At 53.2% G+C, this 13,392-nt stretch overlaps 1 long non-coding RNA gene across 2 annotated transcripts in view; it reads right to left on the reverse strand.

The window, feature by feature from the left end:
- The window catches only part of LOC144306662 (uncharacterized), a 102,869-nt gene that overhangs the window by 27,402 nt on the left and 62,075 nt on the right, over nt 1–13,392 (reverse strand). Inside the window, exons 4-5 of one of the 2 annotated variants that reach the window (XR_013373758.1) lie at nt 4,360–4,414; nt 14–2,242 (exon numbers count right to left, since the gene is read on the reverse strand). This is a non-coding gene — a long non-coding RNA (uncharacterized LOC144306662). Of the gene's footprint in view, nt 1–13; nt 2,243–4,359; nt 4,415–13,392 lie in introns of those variants that run through there. The other variant, XR_013373757.1, reaches the window with a different exon arrangement.

The raw sequence follows: 13,392 nt of genomic DNA on the forward strand, positions 1-13,392 counted from the left end.
CCTCCTTCCCTGCTGGTCCTCCCTCCTCCCCACCCACTCCCCGGAATCGCTTCCCGAGGGAAGCCGCCTGCACACCAGGCCCGACAGGCTCGAGCCTCTGAGGAAATCTAGGTCGGTCTAGGATGTGCTGGAGGCCGGGCGGGTTAGCACCACGCACTCGGAGCACAGCTTGGCGACTCAGAGTCCGGGGACGTGCGCATAGCCCCGGCTTACAGTTCCACTTCTAGAAATGCACCCTGCGGCCAACGTGCAGCAGGAGCCAGGGGATACCTTCATCCATCCGGGCACGACGAAGCCACCTGCTGCACGTTCATTGATCTCCGTCCACCTGCTCGTTCTGTTGGGCCCCAGGCACAGGGTGACCGACGCAGACCCTTACTCCCCTGCCTTTAGGAAGAGCCAATGGACCTTCCCCTCCACTGTTCTTGATAGGAAAGAAGAAAGATCACAGGAAAGGGCTTAAGTGCACTCCCCTGCCTCCACCCATAGGGCGGGTTAGCCTGGTGCCATTCAAAGAAAGGGCCCGTGGGTCCTGACAGGTGAGATGCAAAACACCTGCTGCGTGAACAAAGCAGGACACGCATGCAGGGCCGCATGTCCGGGCGGATTCTATTTTTTAAGAGTTATTTTATTCACACACTCATGCTCGCACACACACCAGGATTACATCCCCACTATCACTAAGGACTTTCCACGCTTCCCTAAGCGCACCATGCATTAGGGTCCCATCTGCCCGGGGGTGATCGGGGTTTGCTGCAGGGGAGATCAAACCAGAAAGGGCGGCTCGGGAGGACAAGGACAAGGACGGCTCTCTGCGGCAGGACGGCTCTCAACCAGGGTGTGGTGGTGAAAGAGGACCTTCCACGAGGTTTCCTTCCCTTTGGAGTTCTCGCTCGGGGGGCACAAGGGGTATCTTTCCACCCCTCCGAGGGCCCGAGTCGGCGTCAGAGAAGCAGTCGCTGTAGCAGAGGGGACGGGCGGCCGGGGATGGAGGGGAGGAGGCCCCGGGCGGGCAGGGCGGGTGGCGGCGTCTCTTCTCCTCTGACTTGGCCCAGGCCCAAGGAGCCTCCGCGGGCCTGGGCCTCCAGGCTCGTGTCAGGCCTCGAGGAGCCCTCGCTGCCCCGCTGCCCCCCACAGCCTCCGGAGGGCCCATCCTCTGGCGGAGGAGCCGGGCCCGCGTGGGCCTGTCGCAGCAGATGCCAGGCTGGGCGGGCCCCGGAGGGAGGACAGGCCGGGGACATGTGGCAGGACACGCCCTCTGCAGGGGCAGCCGCGCTGGAGACCAGCCTGTGAGTGTCACAAAGCTCGGCGTCCGCCGCAGAGGCCCGAGGGCAGCCACCGAGGCGGTATGGGCCACCCCGAGCCGACGACTACGCAGCCCAGACGGCCAGGTCGCCCGTGGGGCCCGGCCGCTGCCCCCGCGACAGCTGCAGAAAGCGCGGCCACCCTGACCGTGTGGACACACTGGCCCACAAAGTGGGCCGAAAGTGAAACGATCTCCACAAACCTCACGTCTTCCGATCGGAATGCGAGTCACCTTGGACACTCATTTATGTTTTTGTTAAGTAAAAAGTAAAGCTTGATCAAAACTTCCCCGTGCGGACCGGCAGGCAGGACTCAGAAGGAGGCCAGAGGCGTGTCCATACAGCCCAGAACCTCTGCACCTCGGGGTGGCGGCGGGGGTGCCGAGTCGGGGCACATGCCCACACCTGTTTGGGGAAGGGCCCCGGAGGGAGGGCAGGCCGGGCCGGGGCGGGCTCTGCAGACAGCGGGCAGGGGCTCCGGGCTGGCGCAGCCTTGCCCTCCAACCTCGCCGACCTTACACTTTTTAGGTAATTTCGCAAATTGGGAGAGGTTGAACTAGAAACACCCAACAAGTATTTGGAGAGACGATTGCTCTTTGGTAGGACGCCACGTGCGCACCTGCGGGAGGGCCCTGACTGTCCTGCCCTCCGCGCACTTTCATCGCCAAGAGTCCGCTTCTAGGTTTTCCTCTCTCAGTGACCGGTCAGACCAGAAACTGCCACTTTAGTGTGCCTCTCGCTCTCCTTAGACTCTGGTCTCCCTTCTTTTAAAGTTGCAAAGCTTCTTTGGCACAAGAACCATGACGTTAGCTCTCCTTTCCCACGACGTTTCCCAGGCCCGTCTGGCACCCCAGATCGGCGGCCGAGGCCCAGGCACCAGGGCAGCATCATTGCCTTGCTTGCCTCACCCCAGTTTTTTTGTTCCTGGCAATCGTTCCCTGGGGAGAAATCATATTTAAAGGACAATCCGAGAAAAGGACAAAAATAACTAAGCAGGCCTCCCGACCCCCGGCTCCCTGCCCGGCCACCCCGTCCTTCCCAGCATCAGCAGCCCGCCGTGGGGTTGAGCATCCAATCCCTCACTGCAGCTTTCAGCCACGTCCCCAGTCGCTGCTCCTCTGGGGGTTTTGGGGATCCGGGGGAGGTTCCCCTGCCACCGCTCGCAGCTGCGAGCACCTGGCTCAGGGCTCTGCACTCCCCAGGGGCCGCTAAGGGGAAAGCCTTTCTGGAACACCCGCCTAACAGTACAGGTCACCCGTCCGTGGAGGCTGGGCTCAGGAGCCCCGTTCTTGACAAGAGTCGTAAAAAGCTCATGTTGCAAGTAAGAAAATGTAATTCAGGGTGACCGGGTGATGGGCCCTGAGGGGGGCACTTGACGGGATGAGCACTGGGTGTTATGCTATGTGTTGGCAAATCGACCTCCCATAAAAAAATATATAAATAATATAAATAAATAAACTTTAAAAATAAATTTTAATAAATAATATAATTATAATAATATAATTATTATAATATAAATAAACAAAATAAATTGTAAAAATAATAGATAGATAAATGAATGAATGAATGAATGAATGAATGAATGAATGAATGAATAAATAAATAAATAAATAAATACAAGTACTGTAGTGGCCCTAAAAGCATGCAATATAGGAACCTTGGGGAGTACTCACTGTGGTGGCCACGTTCTGTGTGATACTTTATAATATGTGAGTCATTGCAGGATGCAAATGTGGGAGCCATGGCAGGCCACCTGAAATGTGTCACTTAGGCATATTGATTATTTAAAATAGACGTTTTTAAGAGACAGCCTGTGCACGGAGGACACTCTGACCCTCCCATGTCCCCCTGAAAACAGGAATGAAATCTCCCATGTGAAAGGTACCACCAGGGGGTAGAGACACCAGATGCAGGACATTCAGAGCCTTAGAAGGCTGTATAAATAACTCTTATTACATTTTACTAATTTGCTGTCATGGACCAAATTCTGTTTGGAATTTCTTAATTAAAACTTGAGAGTCATGGGATCCCTGGGTGGCGCAGTGGTTTGGCGCCTGCCTTTGGCCCAGGGCGCGATCCTGGAGACCCGGGATCGAATCCCACATCGGGCTTCCGGTGCATGGAGCCTGCTTCTCCCTCTGCCTGTGTCTCTGCCTCTCTCTCTTTCTCTCTCTGTGACTATCATAAATAAATAAAAATAAAAATAAATTTTTTTTAATTAAAAAAAAAAAAAGAAAAAGACAAGACAATGTAATTCAGGTAGACCAGCAGCTCCAGGGCACGGTCTGGTTGGACAGCTGTCGAGTGTCACGGGTGATGCTATCTCAGGCAGCTCCCCTGATCTCAGGACACCCCCCCCCCCAGACAGGAGGGAGACAGTACTAACTTTGTGGGCTTCTTACTGTCTGCCGGTTGCTACGTACTCAGCACCCGTTCACTCACCGAATCTGGAAACAGCTTCCTGGGCTAGGAGCCACCACCGTCCTGGTGTGAGAGAGCACGAGCCGGGGGCGCGAGGGGTTTGCTCTCGGCCTGCGGAGCCACGGCAGAGTCAGGATTCTAACCCAGGCCGCAGGGCCCTGGCCTTCTATGTGCCTCCAGGAAAGGAAACCGAGCACTCACTTCCGGGCCTGAGGCCCCTGGTAGGGCCCTCTCTGTGCCCCCGTCAGGTGTGAAGCCAGGTGAGTGACAGAGCAGTGGTGGTGGGAGGGGGGATGTTTTCCAATTCAACCTGTCGCGCTGACCTAAGAATTCAGAGCAGGTGTTTTTTCCTTAAATTCACTGCCCAGCTACGTGGAGCCAACTTTCTTGTAACGCTACGACTTTGGTCGTTTATTCTGACGAATGACGTATAATCTCTTACGATCGTACGGCTTGAAATATGGGTTTTATCCTCCCTACGCTCAAGACATGCAACACCGTCACTGGCGACATAGGTTTTCCGGTTCCTTTCTGGGGTCTCTGGAAAGCTGGGCAATTTCTGGGGACACTGCTGATGGACCTATGTTTTGGGATCTCCTACACCGACGCAAGGTGGAGAAACCCTCCGGGATACCTCAGTCATCCCCTTCACGGTTCTCCTTCATGTCCATTTGTCAAGTTGATTTAATCTGAAAAAAAAAAAATGACAGTGCAGCATAGTATATCTACAGGCTGACTGTCCCCGGATTGGGGACAGAGCAGGCGGGGGGATGGGATGACTGGGTGACGGCACGGACGGAGGCGCCTGGCAGGATGAGCACCGGGTGTTGTACTATATGTTGGCAAATCGAACTTCAATAAAAGAATTATTATTCTTTTAACAAAGAAAAAGAAAGAGAAAGAGAGCGGGGCCTGTGGGCGGCTGCAGGTGCACCCAGCGCAGGCCGGAGCCGGAGGGCGGTCCGGTGTGTGCTCGAGGCCCCAGGTCCCGGCGGGCGGCTCCCCCGGCCTGGGCCTCCTGCAGCTGGGCCAAGCGAGCTTCGAAGTTTGGTTCTTTCCACTCGAAACGGCAGTTGGCTTTTCTTCCGGGATTAGAATCATCATAAAAGAAACCGTCCACACTGAGCTCCGCATTCATCCCCGTACAATGAAAGCTGAAAACAAAGCAAAACAGAACAAAACAAGCGCCTTTCCTGCCCTTAGTGTCTGGGCAGAACCCAGGTCGCTGCCCTAACGTCCGGACGACCAGTGAGATCCCGCAAGACGACCAAAGGCCAGCAAGGGGGTGTGGCCTCTCCCATCCTGTTACTAGACTAACCCCCCCCTCCCTGGGGCCTGTGTCAGAGCCTCCCCGTGGGCGAGTGGGATGCCCTGGGCTCTCGTCGCCTCCCTCAGTCCTTGCTGGAGTGAGGGAGATTCAGAACTGGGGCTGCGAAGGCCAAGTTAGTCTTAAGTCAAACAAAGGAAGGCCCTAAATGGGACATGAAGCCGCGTGGTGGGAGCACCGGGGCCCCCAGATGGGGAGCGCGAACCCACAGCGTCCTCGGCAGCCCAGTGAACGCACCGCTGCTCCCTCGCCTTCTGCATCTTCCTTCTGCACCTTCTGTGCCTCCGCGGGCCTTCTGACCCCGTCAGCAGGGATGGAATAAGGAGCTAAGTCATGAGACCTCTCAGCTGCAACCTCTTGGGAACCCTAGGGGTGTCAGCGCTTGCCCCTGGGCCGCAGGAATGGGCTTCTCACGCTGCAGACCCCCACCCTGTCTGAGCCTTGGGCACCGGCCCTGCTGGTGGCGGGGAGCGTGGCAGCTGAGAGCTGGGACCTGCAGGTCACAGGCAGCACGTCCAGGCCCGGTCACAGCACAGCGCCGGTGGCCTCTCCTCCGAGGGCCGCGCCTCTGCAGGGCCACCCCGCTCTAGACGTCCCGGTTGGAACCAGGCATTTTGCTGACCACACTAGCCAGGCTCCTCTGAGCCCACTTCTAAACTAGGCACCCACTGTGGCCTTGAACAAAACACCGATGTGGTTCCTGGCAGCTCAAGGCCACATCCCTCTGATGATCTAGTGCCCCCCAGAGCACCCACCGGAGAAAACCTGAGGCTGCCGAAGGAACTGACTCGTTGGCTCCAGCCAACACCTGAAGAGAGGGTCCCCGCTCCCGGCCTCTGTGGGAGGGTAGGAACCTGACTTCAATAAGCAACAAGGAGCAAACCCAAATGGGTTTCACGCGGACCAGAGCCCACCAACCTGCCTCTTGGAACTCTGCTCTCCCCTGACTAGTGAGCCCCACTCATCCCTCCCCTCTCCCCTCATCCTCCCTTTGAAACACCTGAATGCCTCCGTGTATCTCTCTACAAGCTAAAGTTGAGTGCATTCTGGACCTTTCTCAAGATCCAGGAAGAGCTGATCTTTCAGTGCAAGTCTGAAGGCAGGAAGAAAGCTGATGTCCCACGTCAAAGGCAGTCAGGTAGGAGGAATCGTCTCTTGCTCAGGGGAGGCCAGTCCTCTTGCTCTATTCAGGCCTTCGACTGATTGGACGAGGCCCACCCACATGAGAGTAGACAATCTTCTTTATTTGGTTTACCAGTGTAAACGGCAACCTCACCTACTGTGGTGGTCCTTCAGAATAACGTGTGACCACATATCTGGGAATCCCGTGGCCCAGTGTCAAAGTGACACAGAAAATAATCCACCACAGACGATTAAGACTAATTAACTCAGACTGTTGTTTGGGCTGCCCAGTCTGTGGTAAGCACAAGGCAGCTCTAGCGAACTAATATGGGTTTTGTTTTTGTTTTGTTTTGTTTTGTTTTCTAATATGGATTTTGGTACTGGGAAATGGGGTGCTACTCTAATAAATACCTAAAAATCTGGAAGTATCTTTAGGATGGGGTGATGGGGAGCGGCCTGGAGAAGTTTTGAGGTACGTGTTAGAAGAACCGAGATTGCCTTGAGAAATTCTTGGTAGAAATAGGGACGTTAAAGACGATTCTGGTAAGGGTCTAGAAAGAAAAAAAGGAGAGCTGTAGAGGAGATGCCCGTTGTCTTGGGGAATACGCACAGCATCCTGAACAGGATCTTGCTGGAAACATGAACGTCCCGGTGCTCCTGCTGAGTGCTCAGCCAGAAATGAGAGAGAGATGATGAGAAATGGTTAGAGAGGTGGTCCTTACTCCACGGCTCCGGTCACGGCCACGCACCCTGAGCTCCCCACAGACCCGGGCCTCTGTGCAGGAGGAGCACTTGCCGGAGGAAGAGGATGGATGCAGCCAAGCCAGGCTGCCTTCCGCTTCCCTCCCCTTCCCGAGCCGGCAGCTCCCCCGAGAAGGCAATGGGGCAGCCGTGCAAAGAGGCCACGCTGTTGACCGGCGGGTAGCAACGTCGAGTGGCCAGGAACCCCCGGGAGCAAGTACCTCATCCAGAGCTCCGGCCCCGAGGAAGGAAGGGAAGATGTGCGGGGCAGGTTTGCCAGGGAGCCTTGCCCGGGCGGCGAGGAGGGCCACGGGGCCTGACCCCCTGCCTCCGTCACCGGCCGGGATGAACGCAGGCTCCCTCGGGCCCATCACCCACTCAGCCACTCGAGCAGCTCCCTTCATCTCGCCCAAGGTCTTAGAGCCTGGCTCGGGCGACAACTGTCACGTTGGCCGCCGCTGCCGGCCTCCCTGCCAGGCTCTCAGAGCCACTCTCTCCACTTCGGGTTCCCCAGGGGCATTTGACCCTACATCCAAGTTTGGCTCCATGCCCACGGCTGCATCCTCACAGACCTCCAACCTGCTCATTCGTCCTCTGAGAAAGAGAACCGATCATCAACGTAGACTTATTAGTGTCTGCCTGTGTGGCCTCCTGCGCAGCCCTAATGCACTCGAATGCAGGTGCTTCTCCCACGTCTGCTGGCATCACCTCATCTGGCTACCAACACCGGTCCCCGCCTGGATCACTGCACAAGTGTCCCTAACCGGGGACGCCTGGGGGGCTCAGTGGTTGAGCATGTGCCTTGGGCTCAGGGCATGACCCTGGGGTCCTGGGATGAAATCCCTCATCGGGCTCCCCACACGGAGCCTGCTTCTCCGTCTTCCCATGTCTCTGCCTCTCTCTCTCTCTCTCTCTCTCTCTCTCTCTGTGCATCTCTAATGAATAAATAAATAAAATCTTTAAAAAAAAAAAAAGTCCCTAACCACATCCTCCCGGTCCTTCCCTGCAGCACGGAGGTAGGACTGCAGCCCAGAGGTAGATGCCTTTCTCTTTACGTGCAATCTTTTCTCCATCATCCTGTTGAAAAGAGAATCACAAAAAAGCAGACTCTTAACTATAGAGAACTGGTGGTTGACAGAAGGAAGGTGGCGGGGGTGGGGGGCGTGCGTGAAATAGGTGGTGGGAATTAGGGGACGCTCATTTTGATGAGCACGGCGAAATGCAGAGGACAACCGAATCACTATCTAGTACGCCTGACCCTGAGAGAACACTGTGTGTTGACTCTACTGGAATTTAAAAACGAAAAGGACACCACCGGCTCAAAATGGTATTGCTTTTATCTCACGACCGCTTCAACCACCCTGAGCAACGTGGTTCCCCACCAGTCCGTCAGGAATCTTCACCAATGATAGAATCTCGCCAGGGCCCTCTCCACCGCCCAGAGGAAGGCCCCCACCTAGGAAGACCCCTGCCATCTCCCCAAGGGAAGGTGACCTTGCCTGAAACAATTCTCTCTGTCCCTTTTTTTTTTTTTTTTTTGCTAACGACCTTCTGGCCCCATCCACCTTCCTACAAAACCTTTCTTTTTGTACCACTCCTCAGAGCTCCCTAATATCTGCTAGAGGAGGATGAGGTGTTGCCTGGTTCATGAATCGCTTCATAAAGCCCATTAGATCTTCAGGTTTACTCAATCGAATGTTGGTTGGTTTGGTTTGGTTCCACGGCTCCCTGGATCCTGCGTGGTTAGGCCTCCCGGATCCCTCCGGCTAACCGCTCACGGCTTGCCCCAGAATTCGATGCTTCGGGACTCGGCACCTTTCCTTCTGTTTCTCAGGTTCAGTGTTTCCCCTTCATCAGGACGATCCCTTTTGTCCTTTCCCAGATCCGGATCCCCCTGGACAGCCTGGCCAATTCGTAGTCTTCCTTCCAGCGACAGCTCTGGGGCCACCGCCTCCAGGACCTCTCAAGTCTAGCAGGGAGAGTCCTTCTCTGCTCTCGAAACTTAAATGACCCCACCCAGGGCTCTTCATGCAGCAGTGTCAAGGCCTGTTCATTTTTCTGTAACCTCCACTAGACCTGATTATAAGCTTTATGAAGAGAGGGACTGTGCCTTTTATTAACCGTTGGCTGGCACCTTCCCCAGCGCTCAGCACATAGTAGATTCTCAACAAAAATCTACTAAACCCTAAAATATTTACCACCTAGCCTTTTATGAAAAAGGTTTGCTGCCCCCAGTGTCGATTTCAGTATAAACAGGTCTGACTCCCAAATCAGAAAAACGTGTTTATTAGCCAGGGCTCCATGGTGGGGTATTGAAGCATTGTCCAGCTAATTCACTCCCGGAGCAAGGATTTCTTTGATCTTTATTATCCAGATAATCTTATCAACTATCACCTGGCCTGAGATCCTTAGCAGTAAATACCTCACTAAGTGGAGTTAATGAACTCTTTCAGGCTCTACAAGGACATTTCTGAGAATCCCCTTGTCTGGGAATCTAACTGCCCTCTGGGGGTCCTAAGAGGTTTAATCCACCCTTAAAGCAAACTTGACCATCTCCACCGTCAGCAGGGCTGAATCACCAGGCCGGGTGAATAAACGCACAGTCCTTTCCCTGGGGATCCCTGGAGGCCTTGGGAGCAGGAGCCTGGGGTGAACTCACCGCTGAGGGCAGGTTGGCAGACGGTTGCCGTGGCCCCTGGCCACTCGGGAGGAGCTGAGCAAGTCTCTGCATCAGATGCTGCAGGTGCACTGTGCTTCTAGATTCATGGCTGTCCCCACCCACGGAACACTAGGGAAGCCCTGTTCCCAGTCAAAGCCCTGGGAGCATATCCAGATTCCCCTCTACAGAAGAAAAGTCATGGGATCCCTGGGAGGCTCAGCAGATGAGCATCTGCCTCCAGCCCAGGGCATGATCCTGGGGTCCCGGGATCAAGTCCCACATCGGGCTCCCTGCATGGAGCCTGCTTCTCCCTCTGCCTGTGTCTCTGCCTCTCTCTCTGTCTCTCTGTGTCTTCTCATGAATAAATAAATAAAATCTTTAAAAAAAATTTTAATAAAATAAAATTGAAAAAAAAAAAAGAAAGAAAGAAGTCTGCTCTCTGGAAGTTTTGCTTAATAACGTGACCGAGCCCTTTCCAGCAGGACAGTGACGGCCTGGGCTAGGATTGTTGAAATAGGCTGCCACGAGCTGAGTAAATGTCACAGGCAAAGCATGGCATTTGCGTCCCCTTCCTGCATACCTGCCCAGGGTGGGGTGAGGTCTTTGCAGGCGGCAAGGACCCCGTGGATGCAAAGAGGAAGGAGTCCCTGTGTGACCTCTAGGCACAAAAAGGACAAATACTTTGGTGCAATTCCACTGTTACTGCAGCTCATGAAGACCAGTTGCCCCAAGTCTGAAGCAGGGGGCATCATGCACTGGTGCCAAAAGCAGTTATGCTCGATTCTGGGTGGGGAGAGAGAATTAATGTCGAAGTACCCACCAGTCCCTGGAAGGATGCCTTTTGTTTGTTGGTCTTACTGTTGGCCGAGTTCCCATTTACCAAGACTGCCTCACAGATGAAATGATCAGCCTAAAAATATTCAGAGACCTTGCGGATGTTCACTTTCACGTAGAAGGATAGTCGCTCATTTACCCCCCAAAGGCCAGGCACCGTCCCGACGCAAAAGTGAAGAGATGCAATTCCCATCCTGAGAGTCTCACACCTGGAAGCAGAAGACGAGTGATACATGAGCGTCCCTACACGAGGAGCCCATGCACTATATAGCACTATAAGCGCTAGAGTAGAAGAGAGTTTTCTTTCTGTTTTAAGGGCAGAAGTCCAGAAGGGGGGCCGCAGTAATGCAAATCAGGAAAAGAATGTGTCATAGAGGGAATTTTCAGGTGGGTTTTGAGGGCTGAGTAGGAGTTTCCCAGAGGCAGGGGATGCAGTAGAAGGCGTCTGTCCAACCAGCGCGGGAGGCATATGCAGCACTGTAGGGGTTCAGAACATTGCAGCATAGTCCACGGGCTTAGTCTCTGCCTGGAACATGGGTACAGGAGCAGGGCTGCGGGGGCCGAGCTGGAAAACTTTGTCAGGACCCTCTTCCAACGATAGCTTCAGGCTGCCACTCCCGGTGACTCTGGCAGCTGCATTCACTATTCTGCAGAAACCAAAATTAAACTAAATGAAATGCTTGGATTAACCAAAAACGCAGCCTTTGCCTCCTTAGCCATAAAGGAAGGCAGCGGTCTCTCACTTGATGAAAACCAGGCACTCTTTGCCCTAAACACCCCCTCGGCCCGCCTGACCCGATACGCAAGGGCCTACGTCCCGAGATCACGCACGTTCTCCCGCTTACTGGTCTGATGGCATCTCCTCATTTCGTCACCGGCCACTCGCGCTTCCATTTCCGTGAAACGCGCAGTCTGCGCGGCGTGGCCTAGTTTTTCTGTTGGGTTATCTCTTCCCGATTCGGAGCACTTCTCCATGGTCTCTGGCCCTGATCCTTTATGGGTTACACACGTGGCAAATGCCCCTCCCCGCCCAGAGGCTCGTCTCTGATGTGGGAGCACCTGCAGCTCTCTGCTAGCCCCTCACCTGGGGTCATTGAGCCTCGTGCCTGCCAGGTGCTCAAGAGCTCGGGCGGGACCCGAGACGGCATCGCTGGGCTGCAAAGGAAAGGCCAGACACAGCCAAGGGGAGACACATGTCCAAGGGCCTGACCAGCGCGCAGCCGGCAGGACTTCAGCCGTGACACCTGCTCAGCTCTTGGGCCACGCTTGCCTCCTCTGCCCAGATGTTCCGGTGACAGGAAATTGTTCCAGCCTCTGAAAGCACCACACTCTCTCTGCCTCGGGTCTTCCCCCCGTGCTATTCCCCTATCAGAGCTCCGTTCCTGCCTCCTCCCCCAACCCACTCTGCTGGAAAGTTCTACTGCCCGGTCAGTTCTCACCTACTTGTCCTTTCCCAGTCATACAAGGATCCAGGTAGGGTCTCTCCAAGATGTTCCTAAAAGACCCTGACTCACCCCTACTGAGATGCTCACTTTTTCTTTTCAATCTGATAGTTTGCATATTAAGATTAAAGTAAACAGTAATGTTTTCCTCCAAAACCATGTAAACCACACCATCTCTTAGCGTTACCAACAAGGAGGCAGACAAAAAAAGTAAACGTGCGGCTGAAACTATCTCTTTTCCTCTGTGGCTGTTGTCCTGCTTCTAGTTTACACAAAAATTATACCTTTAGCTGAAGCAGTGCTAATACTGTCATATACAATGAAGTTCTGGCCATTATACAAATGTACATATTTTCTTTTTCCTTTTTTTTATTATTAAGAACCATCAGCACATGATTTCTGCAAAACACAGTACACAGAAAAATGAATTTTTGGCCAAGCCAAAAAAAAAAAAAACCCAAAAATATCCAAATAAACACAGTGGGACCCACTTAACACACCACCACCTGCCTGTCTGGCCCCACCCACAAAAACGTTACCCTAGTAACTGTGTCTTTCACATCTCATAAATGTTAATTTCTTAAGCCTGCACCTTCTTCTGTGACCACTTATTATCACATTACCAAAAAAAAAAAAATGTCAATCAAATACATTGTTAAGGAGATGATTTTAAATCTGCTCTCTGAGTCAGCAAACTGCTTGGTACAGCACCATTTCATGCCTCCATGTGCCCACTTCCAACAAAACCAATGGCATGTACATGGTCTCCAGCTTCAGATACCCATTAGACAGGACACTCTCACTTTTTACTTCCTTCCAAACTATCCGTTTATCCCCCCAAGATAGATTCTTAACTTGTGTGGGCAACGCATTCTACTTCTTTTGCATTCTGCTCATTGTATTGCACCATTACCTATTTAATACATTTTTTTAAAGAACAAAATAACTTGATAAAACTAATTGGGAATGTAATGACACTTTCTAATTAGGCTTTCCTGGCCACTAGCATAAATACAGTTGTTGTTGTTTTTTTTTAAATCAGTATTTGTGGGACAGCTGGGTGGCTCAGTGGTTGAGCATCTGCTTTCAGCTGAGGGCATGACCCCAGGGTCCTAGGAGCAAGTCCCGCATCGGGCTCCCTGCAGGGAACCTGCTTCTCTTTCTGTCTATGTCTCTGCCTCTCTGTCTCTCATGAATAAATAAATAAAATCTTTAAAAATAAATAAAATCAGTATTTGGGTTGTAAGTCTAGCATTTTGTAGAGACAGAGGACAGTTTCGATTGAAGTTAGAGCTTTCATCATCCGTATTTGGCTCAGAAGCTGGATTCTCTGTAGGAATTACCTGCAGGTAGGACAGGGACAGAAGAGCCCAGACCCTGGGGGAGAGGTGCCCCAAACCTACCCTGGACTAGCATGTAGTGGCAAAATAAACCATTGTTGCGTTAAGCCTTTACAGTAGCCGATGTTCCTTTATTTAATTTCCCTGACACCCCGCCCCCCTGCAAGGTGTCCTTTTGGTATTGCCTCTGAAATCTATTTGG

The sequence above is a fragment of the Canis aureus genome, chromosome 37, assembly GCF_053574225.1.
Source record: "Canis aureus isolate CA01 chromosome 37, VMU_Caureus_v.1.0, whole genome shotgun sequence".
In the NCBI taxonomy this organism is placed as follows: domain Eukaryota; kingdom Metazoa; phylum Chordata; class Mammalia; order Carnivora; family Canidae; genus Canis; species Canis aureus.